Source organism: Mustela lutreola, chromosome 10, assembly GCF_030435805.1.
Source record: "Mustela lutreola isolate mMusLut2 chromosome 10, mMusLut2.pri, whole genome shotgun sequence".
Taxonomy (NCBI): Eukaryota; Metazoa; Chordata; class Mammalia; order Carnivora; family Mustelidae; genus Mustela; species Mustela lutreola.
Window position 1 is genome coordinate 2,030,435 of NC_081299.1, and position 13,893 is coordinate 2,044,327.

Here is a 13,893-nt window from a genome sequence, read left to right on the forward strand (position 1 = left end):
CTGGGCTCCGAAGCTAGGGATTGCTAGGAGGGAGGCAGCGTGCAGGCGCAGGGAGAGTGGGTACCGTGGGGTGTCTCTCCCGAGTCCAGCCGGCTCCTGGAGGTTGCGCCGGCGGCAGGGAGCTGGCAGAGTTCAGCCCGGCCAAGAGATGCGGGGTCCTGTCCGAGTGCCTTTGGGGCCAGGAACAGCCGCGCTGGGGCTGGGATTCCCCGAGGCCTTCCTCCAGCTGACCCCTGTCCACCCCAGCTTCCGAGGGGAGGCGATGGGGAAGAGGCTGGGGGGAGTGCAGGAGCGGGTGGAAGTTGGTGGAGGTGCAGGTCGCAGAGGAGGTCCTCCGCGCCTCTGCCCACTCCGTGTGCACTCAGGAGGGCTGCGCAAATCCTGCGGTGTTACTCCCCCACTCCCCAAGGCTGAGCGAGACTCAGACTCCCCTGGATCAGCAGAACTGGGCACGACCACCAAGGCAGCTCCGGGGAGTCAGTGACTAAGGGCTCTGGTTCCAGAGGGCCACCTCCAGGTGGTTCAGAGCTGCCCTCCCCCCCCCCCCCCCCCCCCCCCGCCCCAGTGCCCAGCCTGTCTTCTGAGTGTGTCCAGGTGGAGAGAGGAGGGGCAGAGTCAGCCCCCCCCCACCCCGGGGAAACAGCACCTCCATCCTGCCTCCTCTCCTTCTTCCTGGCCTCAGCCTTTGGAGGGAGGAAGCTATTATTACCTTCCTACTCAGCTTGTATTGTCGCCTGGTCCCTAAGTGGACATGCAGAAAGCATTCACATGTGACATAAATAGATGGGTGACAGGTAGACCACTGTCAACCAGCAAGGGGCCAGGATGCCAGGCATGGCGAACTTCTGGCCAGAGGTCAGTCGGTCCAAATGGACTGTGTCTGTTTATTAAAGAGCTGGACATTTGGGAACGTTCGCACAACTGGCTTTGTTGCTGTTCATCTGTTTAGCCGTAATAATTAGCTTCGGAAGAAAATGAGTGAAGCGAGCTATATCGTGTTGTCCCGCGGAGCTGACTATTCCGTCCGGCCGCCTGGCATCTGATCTACTCATAGAAGCTAAAAGGACATTGCATTGAGGACAAAAAGACAGGATGTCTGAAATTTTGCAACGTACACATTTGCGGATTTTGCGTGCGGTTTTAAAAGAGGTTGAAGGGCTGCGCCTGCTCAGTTGTCCGGTGGTCAGGGCTGCAGGTGAGCTGGCTTGGCCACTGCTACCTGGGCCCTGGCCCCAGAGCGCTTAGGCACCACTCCACTCGCTGACCTTCTGGTGAAGGCTATAAGGAACAGGGCAGTGTCTCCAAATCCGGAAGGGTAGCCCGTGGGAGAGCCGGTCTGGTACAGATGTTAAGCAGGGAGATGTGGGAGTCAGGATCCTCAGGTCCAGATCCCCTCTTCTCCACGGACAAGGCCAGGCCTGGCGTCCACTAACTGGGCCCAGAGGGACAGCTATGGTCCTCGGTGCTGCTCCTGAGTTGGGAAGCTGCGGGGCGGCCACAGATCTCCTCCTCCCCGCAGAGGGAGTGGCTGACTTGGGGGCAGCAATCTGCCCAGGGCTTGGGCGGAGGCTGATGGCCCCAGTCCGGCTTGGTAGGGAAGATGCCTCCGATCCGGGATCTATTTCTAGACTATGCCCCACCCACATCCAGGAGTGGTTTACAGCCTTGAACACATGTAAGGGAGGCAGCTAAAATGGAGGCGGAGGCGGAGAGGCTGAGGGCTTACGGAGAGAGGCAAACGTTCACCTCGAGGTTCTGACACCCAAAAGGGAACTCATTTTATTGGTGGGGGAGTAGAAGCAGCGTGGTCATCCGCATGGGAGACAGTTTCAAGGGGAGTCTGTCCTCTAGATACTTATATGAAAGTCGCGGCCAAAACAAAATAACGGAGAAAAAAGCCATTGCACACATAGTGAACTTTGGGTTTGCAGTAGAAGCATTTTCCAAGTGTGTTTATTCTATCCAGCCCCTGTGAAAAGGGAGGGCACACCTTTATTTCCCAGTTCGGGCATTTCTGTGGGAAGGCTGGGACAATATTTTAAAATCTGTCATTTTCTGGTGACTTAACTTCATACAACAAAAAAGGGGAAAAGACAGAGGGGCGGCTAAGTAATGCAGCAGCACTGTCTTGCTCTCCTGGGGGGGGGGGGTCTTCCCTCCTGGTGGGAAAAGCTTTCTTGCCAACCCATCTCCCCAACCCTCACCCAGTACACTGTGGATCATTTTCCCATTGCTGAGGGCATCCGGTCCTGCCCAGACTTCTTTAACAAACACAGAACACACACCTGTAATTAGCAGCATCTACCTGTGTGTTATCAAAACACACAGCAATGTCGCTTTTGAAAAAGTTTGCCTTCTTAAGTAAGTTATGGGAGACTCCTAGAAAATCTTTTCGTCGTGTGTTCTGTAGCGGAACATGGGTTCTGGTTTAGAGATGCTTCCCCTGCTCATTGGGGTTCAAGTTAAAGACAAGTCATTTGGTCTGTTCCCCCCCCCCCATCTCTGTGCAGTCTCTGGCAGAGCAGACATTTGCTCATCAAAAGCGCTCTTCCCCCGTCTCCTCCCTGGGATGTGCTGCCCTAAGTCAGAGACCAGAGAGAGAAAAAAAATCCAGCCTAACAAGTGTTGGCTAAGCCCCTCTGGTACCGTCCCCTCCCTCCCTGGTGGCTCAGCCCGGTACTTAGCTGAACCCTACTTGTTCCCAGTAACTTTCACAACAACCCACAAAGTAGATGCTGAGGGGAGGCGGGGAGACAGCCTGTGCACTTGCCCAAGGTTAGAGCTGCAGAGCGCCTGAGCAGCGCCCACCCAACCCCGTGGGACCAGAGCCTCCTGAACAGGAGACACAGCCCAGCCCTGGTCCTGGGAACCATCTAAAGCAGAATGTGGAAGTTCGGGGTATTGTAAACTCCAGTGGGGAAAACGGCGCCTCCTGCGCGGTGTTTGCCGTGAGTGAATGTCGGAGTCCCCTGTGCCTGTGGATGCAGGCAGCAAGCCCCGCCTCAGGGGTCCGTGTGACTTCTTCTCCGAGAGGAGTCACCAATATTTTCACTGTGCATGACCATTGCAGCAGAAATCTCAAAATTTCGTTTGTGCTTGTCTCCAAGTTGAAACTGAGTTATTAGACCTGTTGGGGACCTTGTCGATTTACCTGAAAGGAATCATAGGCAGAAGTAGATCGCAAACTTGCTTTTAAGTCCTTTGATAGCTGTGTTAAGTTTCCTGGGGCGCCGTAACTCACTGGCCACAGGGTGGGTGGTTTAAACCACAGAAACGCTCTCCGCCTAGAGACCAGATGTCCCACATCACCGGGGTGTGACTGCATGCCGGCATGCCTGGGGTGGAGCCAGCACCAGTCAGGACCCTGAGCTCCCAGCCCAGATCCCAGCTTGGCCCCGCTCGGCCTGGGGAGTCTGTATGGGAGCTCCGGTCCCACCCGTCTGCCTCCCCACACTGTGCCCTATCTCTCTAGGGAGGCTCTAGCCTTTCCCTCCCATGAGTTGCCGCAGGAATACACCGGAACCCTGAGGGCACACACAAAGCACCCAGGAACTCCTGCCTCCTCCACCAGGCAGGCATAGAACACCTGGGCATTGCCCGGCCTGCCAAGGTCCCTAGCCAGAGTGCAGGGGCCCAAGCGTGCAAGGCTGGGCTGGGTACCCTGTGTAGGGGGCTGACAGGCATCTCGGAGTGGCTGCATGTGGCAAGTTCCTGTCCCGGCTGTCCCCACCCAGTGTCAGCTGGCAGAACCACTCCCAGTGGACCTGGGTGCCTGTGGGGCAGGGGCAAGGGGTACTAATTGCTCACCTGCTGCTCCAAGGTGCCGGGCCCTGTGGGGAGGGAGGGAGCTGGCAGCTGGGGAAGCCTTTGGCTAATTGGGCTGGTAGCTTCCCCTTGGAGGGGGTTGCATTGGGTCCTTTGAAGTGTGCAGGGAGAATGCCTGCCCCATTGCCTGGGGTTTTAGAGGTGACTTTCCTGGGCTCTGTTTTCTCCATTGTTCTGCACGAGGATGTGAGCAAGACCCAGGGGATTCTCCTTTGCAGGCTCAGGGCTCACCTGGGCGGTGCACGCTCCAGGCAGGCTGTGTGGGGACAAGGAGGACCCTGACGTGGTCCTGCCCTCCCGTGTGGGGAGACGGAGTGGAGCGGCTCGCAGGGTGTGGGCTGGCCGGGGACACAGGTGTCCCCTCTGCAGAGGAGGGCACAGCCCTCACTGGCTGGCATTGGGGCCACCAGAGAGAAAAGTGCATTCCCTGTCTAGAAAAGGGGAGCAGCCGGTTAAATGAAGAGACGTGCGGCCAGCGCTTCCCCAGGAGACCCAGCAGTGTGCGCTGTGCAGCTCCTCTTTGGGGTTAGATGGGAGGGAGCCCCTCGCTCTGACCGCCAGGATCAGAGCCACTCAGAAGGGCAAGCTCCCCTTCCCCGCGCTGCTTCCCCGCCCCGACCACCCACAAGAGCCCCTCATTAGCCCTCCCCTTCGTTTGCTCTTCTGCCGGAGGAAGGCAGGCCCCGACTTGCTCCTGGCTTCTTAATTTTTGATCAGGGATGCTCCTCGACTAATTACTTGGCAGTAATGAGGGAGGAGGTGCAGAACGGGGAGCGTGTCCCTGAGCTTCCCCGACAGAGGCGCAAATGTACGAATGAGGCACCGGTAAACACGACGCTAATTGGATTAATGTGGAAGTGATGGATTCTGATAAAAATAGCAGAAAAGACGATGGTGAGATGGAGGTCAGTGTAAGTCCACGCACACTGTCCAGTCTCCCTCTGGTCGGTTTGGGGTTGGGAAGCCTGAGAACGGAAAGTCTCCTCTTGAGAGAAAACTGTGTGGGTCAGTAATTGGGGGAGCGCGGTCCCCGAGAAGGACGCAGCGTGGGGGCCGCCCCGTGAATGGCTGGGGACCCCGGCAGGCTGCACTTTCAGAGCTGGGGGCTGTCTGGGCCCAGGGTCCTTCTGAGCAGCAGAGCCTGGAGGGTTCGCCTTCCTTCCTTACCGCAGAGAAAACCCCTCGGTCCCCTTCTCGGCGGGAGCTGCCGGCCAGCGGCCCAGAGCCCAGAGGCTGCGGTGTGGACTCCTGCTGTGCCCTTTCCGACTTGCCCAATGTTTTGCATTTCCTCGACCAAACTTCACGATGGTAAAAGGCGGCGACAAAAGTCGTGGTGAGGGTGGCTAATTTAGGAATCATCCAGAAGTAGACTCGAAACCGCCCCGACTCTTACTCCTGTAACCCCTTCCAGGCTTGGCTTCTGTAAGACCAGAGGCAGAGAGAGGGCCCTCGCCTCCTCCTCCCGGGAGAGGTTTGGGGAGCTGAGGTGAGCACGCCTGGTCCCAGAGCACCACGCCCGCCTCCTGGGTGTCTCCTGGCCTGATCTAGGGATGCCATAGGGTTTCCAAAACTAAGCAGAGGCTCACCATACCTTATTCCATGTCCCCTTTAAAAGTCAGAATTCAGACTTCAAAAAAATGTATTTTAGAAAAGTAACACAGTACCTGAATCCTGTATTTTAGGACACCACCTATGGGTCTGTGGGAAATACCACACAGACAAGCTCTCCCCAGTTCCTACAATACAAGGGGATTTTTTTCTTAAGATTTTACTTTTTTATTGGACACAGAGAGAGAGAGATCACAAGTAGGCAGAGAGGCAGGCGAAGAGAGGGGAAGCAGGTTCCCCACCGAGCAGAGAGCCTGATGCGGGGCTCCATCCCAGGACCCGGAGATCATGACCTGAGCTGAAGGCAGAGGCTTAACCTACTGAGCCACCCAAGTGCCCCAGCATAAGGGGATGTTGACCCTAAATGGGCAGCAAGGGTCACGGAGAGCTTAGGAGTCTGTCCCAGAACTAAGGAAAATCTAGTTTTCCGAGCTCTCTGGATTTCAAAACTCACCAAAAGAATGCAGAAATAGGGGGCACCTGGGGGGCTCCGTGGGTTAAAGCCTCTGCCTTCGGCTCGGGTCATGATCCCAGAGTCCTGGGCCCCGAGTAGGGCTCTCTGCTCAGCGGGGAGCCTGCTTCCCCCCTTTCTCTGCCTGCCTCTCTGCCTACTTGTGACCTCTGTCAGATAAATAAATAAAAAAAAAAAAAAAAAGAATGCAGAAATAGGCCATATTTCACTTAAGACTCTATTTGTGCGTTCACACTCCATCGCTGCTTATGGGGCACCTGCCCTTCCCTCGTGTAAGCTCGCCCAGGGCTCGCCAGACCTTAACCCCCACCACCCCGCCCCCACCACCCCCTAGGGCCCCAGAGCAGCTTTCTTTGTTCTTAGGGGTGGGGATCAGTCTGGTCTGGACAGTGGGGTGGGGGCTGGGAGGCAAGAGCGCCTGTCCTCTCTGGTCACTCCTGCGCCACCGGGTCCCTTGGCGTTTGGAACCGTGCCAGCAGGCTTGCCAAACGTGGCAAAGCTTTGGCCCACCTGGTGCTCAGGGGACACAGGCCCAAGGACTGTACTGGGTGGTGAGAACAGAGACAGGCACAGCCCAGGCCGCTGGGCTCCGCAGTGACAGAGCCTCTGATCTCGGGGTCATGAGGTCCACCCCATACTGGGCGTGGGGCTTGCCAGAAAACAGAAAGAAAGAGTAGAAAAGAGGAAACACAGGCTGCAGGAAATGTGTGTGTGCCCTGGGCGGCTCGGGAAGTCCTCCCCATGGGGCTTCGTTCCCAGGGCTCACCTCACTCACTGCTGCTGTTGTTGAAGCCGCCTGACCTCGAGCCTTGCTCTGCTGATGGGTTTTCTCTCGGGCCTGCACCGTAGCCGTGTCTGACCTGTGTCGCACACAGGGGAAGCATGTGGTGGATCCGTGGTCTGCTGGCGGGGTGGCTTCTGGACTCGCTTTTGGGAGCCCATCCCTGGGCGGGGCTTGGGGTGGGGGTCTGAGGAGGGACCCTGACGGGAGTGAGCGCAGCCAGACCCCACTGGCGTCCCCCCACTCCCCTCACCCATGGCTGAAGCCAGGCGACCTCTGGCCTCAGAGGGGCGCGTGCTGTGTCTCAAGGAGTAGGACCGGGAGCCCTTCCTGTGCAGGGACGAGCAGCCACCGTCGCCGGCTGTGGTCGGCGTCCCCGTCTCCAGGCCGGCGTGAAGCTCGGCGTTGGCTTGGGGGGCCCCCGTGGCTTTCGCTGACTCCCAGCGACAGGGTGTGTCCCTGGGGTGTGTCCTTCGCTGACAGGGTGTGTCCCTGGGGGCTCCCTAAAGCTGCGGCTCAGAGCCTAGAGTCACGTTATTTCATGTGACAAAGGGACCTAGAGGTGACGGTGAGCCCCCGCGGGGCCCACGCCATGGCAAAGGTCCCGGTGAGCTGGAGCTCGAGGGCCGGGGTCAGAGGCCTAGAGGGCCGTGGGGGCAGAGGCCGCGGGGCTCTTCCCGTGCTTGGGAAGTTTGGAATGTGGTGGCAAGGCCTCCTGTCACGCTGAATTACCTGAATTATCTGTCCACGCGTGTGCCCCGTGGGCAGCAGAAACACAGCTGAAGGTCAGCACTTGCCTGGCCGACCCAACACTGAAGAAATCGGCTCCGCACTTGTTCGCATCCTCGGCGGACGGATCGCGGGTGAATGGGGCGACCCGTGGAAGCTGCTCCAGCCGGAGGACAGCCTGGGTTGAGGCTGGGCACAGTCGCGGCCTGTGCATGCGTCCGGACATTCCTACAGGGAGCAGCGGGGCAGAGGCGTGCACGCGCGGGTGGATGCCCCGGCTCCCGCCCTGCCCCCTCCCCGGCTCCTGGTCCGCTTCCTGGTGGTTTGGGCCTGTCATCAGGTCACTGTGCGGAGGGCATGGTATCGCCTGCCGGCCTCAGGGCTCCCGGCCACGCTCCGCCCCAGCTGCCCTGGCTCCAGGCTGGCCTCCCTGCTTCCTTGGTTCCAATGTCATTGCCTAGGCGACCAGGACGCTGCCGCCACCGCCTGCCTGCCCAGCCACAGGCCCTGGGCCTCCCAGCTGCCTCCCCTCCACGCCGACCTCGACCCTCAGGGCCCGGGCTCCCGCCAAGGTAGGCTTGGGCTCAGCCTGGCCCACCTCTCTGAGGCCTGAGCTTGGGGTCCCGACACCGCCTCCCTGCCGCACAGCACAGCACAGTAGACACCCCTCGGGCCCCCCCAGAGATCAGAGCCCCTCCCCACTGTGCCCCCCACCCCAGCACCCGAGAGTAGGGGGGCACAGGTAGCAGACAGGCCAGCGCAGGGAGGCCATGCCCGGGCTTCTCTGATGGTGCTTGGGTGAGGAGGACCAGGCACGGCGGGGCGCTCCGTTATACCCTACCTGTTCCTGGGGGGCCCAGGCGGGGTCCGGGCTGGGTGGGGGCAGAGGTTATCATGGAGCCTCCACCCACGGGCCTGCAGGGAACTGCCCACTTCCTGCCGAGGAAGACACCACTCCCTAGCTTCTCGGGGGGGCCCCCTTCGTCCAGGATCCGTCACCTGCACGGAGCCCAAGAGCCTGTGCTCACCCACCCCTCGTCTTCACCCGGCGGCGCGGAGACCGGGACGGCAGGGCCCGTTCCCTGTGTCTGTCCCCTGCCGCCGCTGTCCTGCCCTCACGGCTGGGCTCCCGAGGTAGGAATCCTGGGGGCCCGGCCCCCCTGCAGGGGACGGTGATTACCCCGGGCTCCACGTGAGGAAGGCGGAGGGAGCGCACCCAGGTGAGGGGTGTGGGGTGCGCCGCGGTCCTGTCCCCTCCCGTGTGGGAGCGCTCGCGCGTAGGGGATGCGGGCTGACCCAGTGATGACTCCGTCGCAGCTACGGACGGCCCCACAGCCGGTCGGACAGCCACGCTCCGCAGCCCTGAGCCAGCCCAGGGCTCCTGCCAGCTGCCCGTGTGTAGCTCAGTCGTGCGTGGGGGCTGTGACCATGGCCGCCCCACAGGTGGGAAGAGAGAGACCCCCACGTGTGCGCGAAGCTGCTAGTGGCCTGAGGCACCGGGTCTGGAGCTGGAGGAGGCTGCTGAAGAGGGCGGCGTTCGGAGGCAGGAACCGGCTTGGAAGGGGTGGTCCCGGGCAGTACCCGCGCCCTGGCTGCCTGCCCCACCCTCAGACCGTCCACTTGTTCCGCCTCCCCCCGCCTTACCTGCACCCCACCGAGGCCTGCCTCACTGACCACCCACCTCTGGCTGCCGGGCCCATGTGTCTGCCAGGGTGACCTTCCCCTTGGACGTCCCACTGCACCCCACATGAGCTGAACCCTGAACCCGGCTCCCCGAAGTCCATGGGCTCAGGGCTCTTTGGGTGCTCTCCAGAGGGCCTGTCCCTTCTCCAGCCGGCCGTCCAGTCCCGTCTCCCCCTACTCTGCGGGTGCCCACCCTCCCCTGGACCCCAGGCCCAATGTCAGCCTGGGAGACCTCCGAAGGCCACACTGATGTGGATCTTCGTGTGCCCTCGCGCTGACCCTGGCCGTGGTCTGCACCCGTTCAGGCCGCCCTTCACACTGGGCGGTGGAAACAGCTTTGTCTGTCCCCCCGTAGCGGGGGCTCCTGGATGGCGGGGCTGCCTGGTGGTGGCCAGAGCAGACCCCAACCTTGACCTTCCAAGCTGTGTGACCCAGGGCAGGAGACCCACCCTCTCTGTGCTGCTGTAAGACCGTCTGGAGAGAGCAGGGGTGCAGAGCGTCTCCCTTCCTGCCGCGTCAGGAGGAGGAATGAGAGGTCTCCGGGCCGGGGCCGGGACCGAGGGAGTGTGCAGTAGATTCAGGGCACCATTATCAGAAAGACGCCCCCAAGGCTGGGGACAGGGACAGGATGTGGGCAGCGGCAGCTCTGTGGACATTTCTGGAGGGAGCGGGGATGGATGGGCCGACATCATGGCAACTGGGATGAAGTCTTGTCAGCCACGCGGGGGGGGGGGGGGGGGGCTTAGGAGCCCTTGGAAGGGCGACCCCGAAACAGGGCTGCAGAGGGGCGGGAGGAGACAGATCAGAAGGACAGCGGTGCCCAGCAGTGCCAGCAGCCCAGTGGGCAAGAGGACAGTGTCTGCTCGTTGGCGCCAGGCCCCGTGGCGACCCCGTCCCAGGAGGTCCCTAAGGTGGAGGCCCTTCCAGAGAGGGCAGCTCCCGGCCCTGCACAGACAGGGACTGGCTGCCACCTCCGTGTGCCACGGGCCTGGGAAGAGCGGCCACGAGCGGCGGGGGCAGGGACCTCTAGCGTCGGGAGCGGCTGGGGGCAGGCGTTGTGAAGGAGGCTGCTGTGACCGGACGCCGGCGTGTCTCGTTCTGCAGGTGCCTTGCTCCTGGACAGACCAGGGCGGGGCACGGGGTGGTGTGTCTAACGAGCCAGGGACAGGGCAGCGACCAGGCCCAGCCTCTCTCCATCGTGACCCCTGACCAGGGCTTGGCTTCTTCCTCCACTGACCCCTGGTTGTAAGGAACCGTCGGTCCGCTGCGGATTGCTGATTCTCAGGCTCCCGGGATGTGTCGGGGTCAGCACCCTGCTCAGTGTGTGCCTTCTTCCCCGCACACGTGGCTCGGAAGAGGCAGTACACCTGTCCAGGCAGTACCCCTGTCGCACTCTACAGAGCAGCAGAGGTGGGCTGCGTGGACGTGTACGGAGGGGGAGAGGGAGCTGGGGGTGTGTGACAGGGCCGAGCCGCCGAGCCGGAGACCATGGGACCGGAGCGGTGTGGCCAGGCGTGACCTGCACGTGGTCGGGGGAGGGACTGGAGGAGGGGCGCCTCTAGATCCACAGAGGGCGGCGGGGTAGGGGGGTGTCTCGTGGCGGGTGGGGCCTTGAGGTGCTGCGTGAAGAAAGGGGTGGGCAAGGGGCTTCCCAGGCAGGGTGCGCGGTGTGCAGGCTGGGGAGGGTCAGGGCGGGGTCAAGAGCAGGGTTCCCCGAGCCAGACGGGGCCCAACTTGCTGGGTGTCCTTGACTCTGGGCCCCAACTTGCTGGGTGTCCTTGAGCAGGTGAGCTCCCCTCTCTGTGCATGTTTCTACCTCGACAGTAAAAGGAGCAGCAGATTTGCTGGTCTCCCCACCCCCCTCGGGGTGCTGTAGCGGCTGGCGATGCTTGGGTGTTTCTTGGTTTACTTCCTCTGCAGGAGCTGGTCTGTGACAGCCCTTTCCTGTCAGGTGTTGGGGTTTTCAATCGTGGGTTCCCAAAACTGCTCAGCAGACTGCCTCTCCCGGCCAGGGCCAGACCCTGGAGCCCCACAGCCGCAGGCGTTCGAAGCCCACGTGCTCAGGGGCGGGCACGTTGCCGTGCGGCTCACACGAGTGCTAAGCCAACCCCCAGACTCACACCCGGACGGCTGGCGGCTCCTAGTCCTCCGCACCGGGCCCGGGTGCCGGACGAAGGCCACCCCGACCCTGCCGGCTGCAGGTGGCAGCCACTGGCCGTGACCGGGGTAAGAGGCTGGCAGGTGGGAAGGAACAGGGCCCGAGGGGGCTCTGAGGCTGCCCCCTGCCCTGCCTCCTTCCTGGGGGCCCTGGCCCGGGAGGGGAGGCGGGGAGGGCAGCTTAATCAGGCGCCTCCAGCTGTTTTCTTATTTCACAAGTGCACCCTGGCCCAGGGTGCAGAGGCTAAATTTGGCTGTCACTGCGTGCCCCCCCCTTGGGCAGAGGGGCAACCGTGAGCCCGCGCAGGGTGACGGGAGGCCCCCGGGCGCGTCCTCACCAGGCCCAGTGGGGCCCCGTCTTTCTGCAGGAGGTCCCGGGCGCAGATCCGGCCAGCCCTGTCCTGACCCCCCCCACCCCACCCTGCGTGGCCGGAGCTGCCCAGCACTCCCGTGGCCACGTGGCCTGGGCCACAGGCCGGCGGGGCGGGCAAAGATGGCCGCTGGCCTGGGTCCCTGAGGAGGGACGCACTTCGGGCCGTCCGGGCCGCACCCCACGAGGCGAGGGCCACCTCTGTTCTGGGGGGTGATCGAGGCAGCAGAGGCCCGTCGGCACCGAGGGCCGGGAGCTGGGCCCAGAGCGTCTGGCGGGGACTCCGCTGGGCCGGGGACAAGCGCCCTCTCGCAGCTCTGCTCCCTCGGTCCTCGCCCGCCGGCGGCCGGACCCTCCACCCAGGTAGGGCCCTTCTGGGCGCCAGAGCGTCCGCAGTCGCCTCGAGGCCACGGGGCTGGTTGGAAGGGGCCCGGGAAGGCCCCGGGGTCCTTTCCTGCGATGCTCCGAGTGTGCTGAGCGCCAAGCGGAGATGACCGTGGGAAGGAGCCGCGTCATCCCCGCGGGGCCAGAGGAACGGCCGAGATGTAGTGTTTGGGGACAGGGTCAGAGCGGGGCTCTGTGGGCGGAGGGAGCTCCCTCCCTCCCCGGATGCTGGAATCCCGATGGCCCCGTGTTGCCTTCCCTGGGCTCAGGCCAAGCGTCCGCTCCCTGTCCGGACGCTACAAGCAGCGGGAGCGGGTGGCCGCCGACGGGGGGGGTGGGGACTGCCATCCCCCCCACACAGGGTGCTTCCCTTGGTCGAGTGTCGGCAGGTCACAGGAGCCCCAGCTTATCAGGGACGGTGTGGGGGCCCGGGGCAGGTGGAGGGGACGGGCACCATCTGGCCCGACAAGCGGGGCTCTCCTGGGGGCCACACAGAGGAAGCTGGGCTCCGCTGCCTGCTTGGCGATGGGAGGCAGAGAAGACGGTGTCCTGCTTAGGGATCGGGGCAGACAGTGGCTTCCTGGAGGACACTGGGGCCTGGCCTGGCCTAGGAGGACACGGGGGGTGGGGGGGACGTGTGGGGAAAGGTAGGGGCAGAGGGGACAGGATGGAAGGCAGGGACAGGACACGTGGACAGGACGGGGACAGGGGACATGTAAGGACAGGGTAGGCGGCAGGGAGGGGACACGGGGACAGGACGGGGACAGGGAGGGGACACGTGGGGATTGGGCGTGACCGAGGGTGTGAGCTCCTGGAGGCCCTGTCCAGGGCTTGGCCAGCAGCACCGAGAAGCAGTGGTGTGGCCCCAGGTCTCCCCTGCAACTCTGACCCCAGATCTAGAACATTCTCTGTGAGGGGACCACAGGGATTGGGGGGGTGTCGAGAAGCACCCCTCCCCCACCAGGGCTGACGATGAAAATGTTGGCGGATGTTGCCAAGGGGCTCCGGCGGAGGCCGCTGGGCTGGGGACTCGGGAATCCCGTGTGTCACATGCAGAAGTTGAAGAGGAGGGGTTGTCTGCACCTCCACTCCGGCTCTGGGCCGCACGGTGCCCCCAGCCCACCCGAGCTCTGGGGATCCTGGGGCCTCGCCGGCAGCCCCGCGACACCCCCCGAGTAACAGGAATTTGCTGGAAATTCCTTGAGGTGCGGCAGCGTCAGTAGAGCCCCCAGCAGGGCCCAGCGCCCTGAGAGCGGGGACACCTGGGGTACCCTTTCTGGTGCTGCCCCTGGCCAGGTGGTCCTGGGCCTCGTGGGTGCCTGTACTTCCCGCACCCACGGCTTCACCCCCCCGGGACCCTCTCCCTGCGAGGCTGAGTGCCCTTTCCCTGCAGGGAAGCCTGCTCTTCCTTAAAGGCCTTCAGGGGTCCGGCCGTGTCCCGCACTTGGACCTTGGTGATGGCCTCACAGACGTTTCCTCAGGGGCCTGTCCCCCGCCCACGAACATGTGATCTTTAAGGTGGTGGGCCGCATTTGCCAACTGTCCTTAGGCCCAGGAGCCATGTTTCCAAATTTAAAATGCGGGTCACTGGGGCCATTGGTGTTTCTGACAAGGGGCTGTCCTGGGTTTCACCTCTGCCATCCTCAGATGAAACGCCACAGCGGGTCCAGGGATGACCCTGCCCCTGCCTCGAGGACAGAGGAGGGGCCCCTGGTATCCAGGGCCGGTGCCAGTGAGGGCCCCGATCCTCGCCCTGACGTCAGCGTTGCTCGTCTTTGTGGCCAGCAGGAGCTCCCAGGGCCCATGGGACGGGGTCTGCCGCTCCCTTGACTCGTGGACGCAGGGGCCTGGGCTCTGTGCGCCCGGCTCGGGCGGGGGGGGCCT

At 62.8% G+C, this 13,893-nt stretch overlaps 1 protein-coding gene and 1 long non-coding RNA gene across 6 annotated transcripts in view; one reads left to right on the forward strand and one right to left on the reverse strand.

The window, feature by feature from the left end:
- Nucleotides 1-13,893, forward strand: part of TP73 (tumor protein p73) — a 60,090-nt gene that overhangs the window by 1,467 nt on the left and 44,730 nt on the right. Inside the window, exon 1 of one of the 4 annotated variants that reach the window (XM_059138439.1) lies at nt 7,281-7,987. The exons of 2 other annotated variants lie outside the window; for them this stretch is intronic. The gene's annotated coding sequence lies outside the window, so the exon portion shown is untranslated. Of the gene's footprint in view, nt 1-7,280; nt 7,988-11,055; nt 11,325-13,893 lie in introns of those variants that run through there. One more of the 4 variants, XM_059138438.1, reaches the window with a different exon arrangement.
- LOC131810454 (uncharacterized) lies at nt 1,552-7,255 on the reverse strand. Of its 2 annotated transcripts, XR_009345583.1 has the most exons (4): nt 6,940-7,255; nt 6,672-6,765; nt 5,490-5,561; nt 1,552-3,151 (listed from the first exon to the last, which is right to left on the reverse strand). It is a non-coding gene; the product is annotated as an uncharacterized LOC131810454 (long non-coding RNA). The 2 variants fall into 2 exon arrangements; XR_009345582.1 differs by having other exon boundaries at nt 6,672-7,251.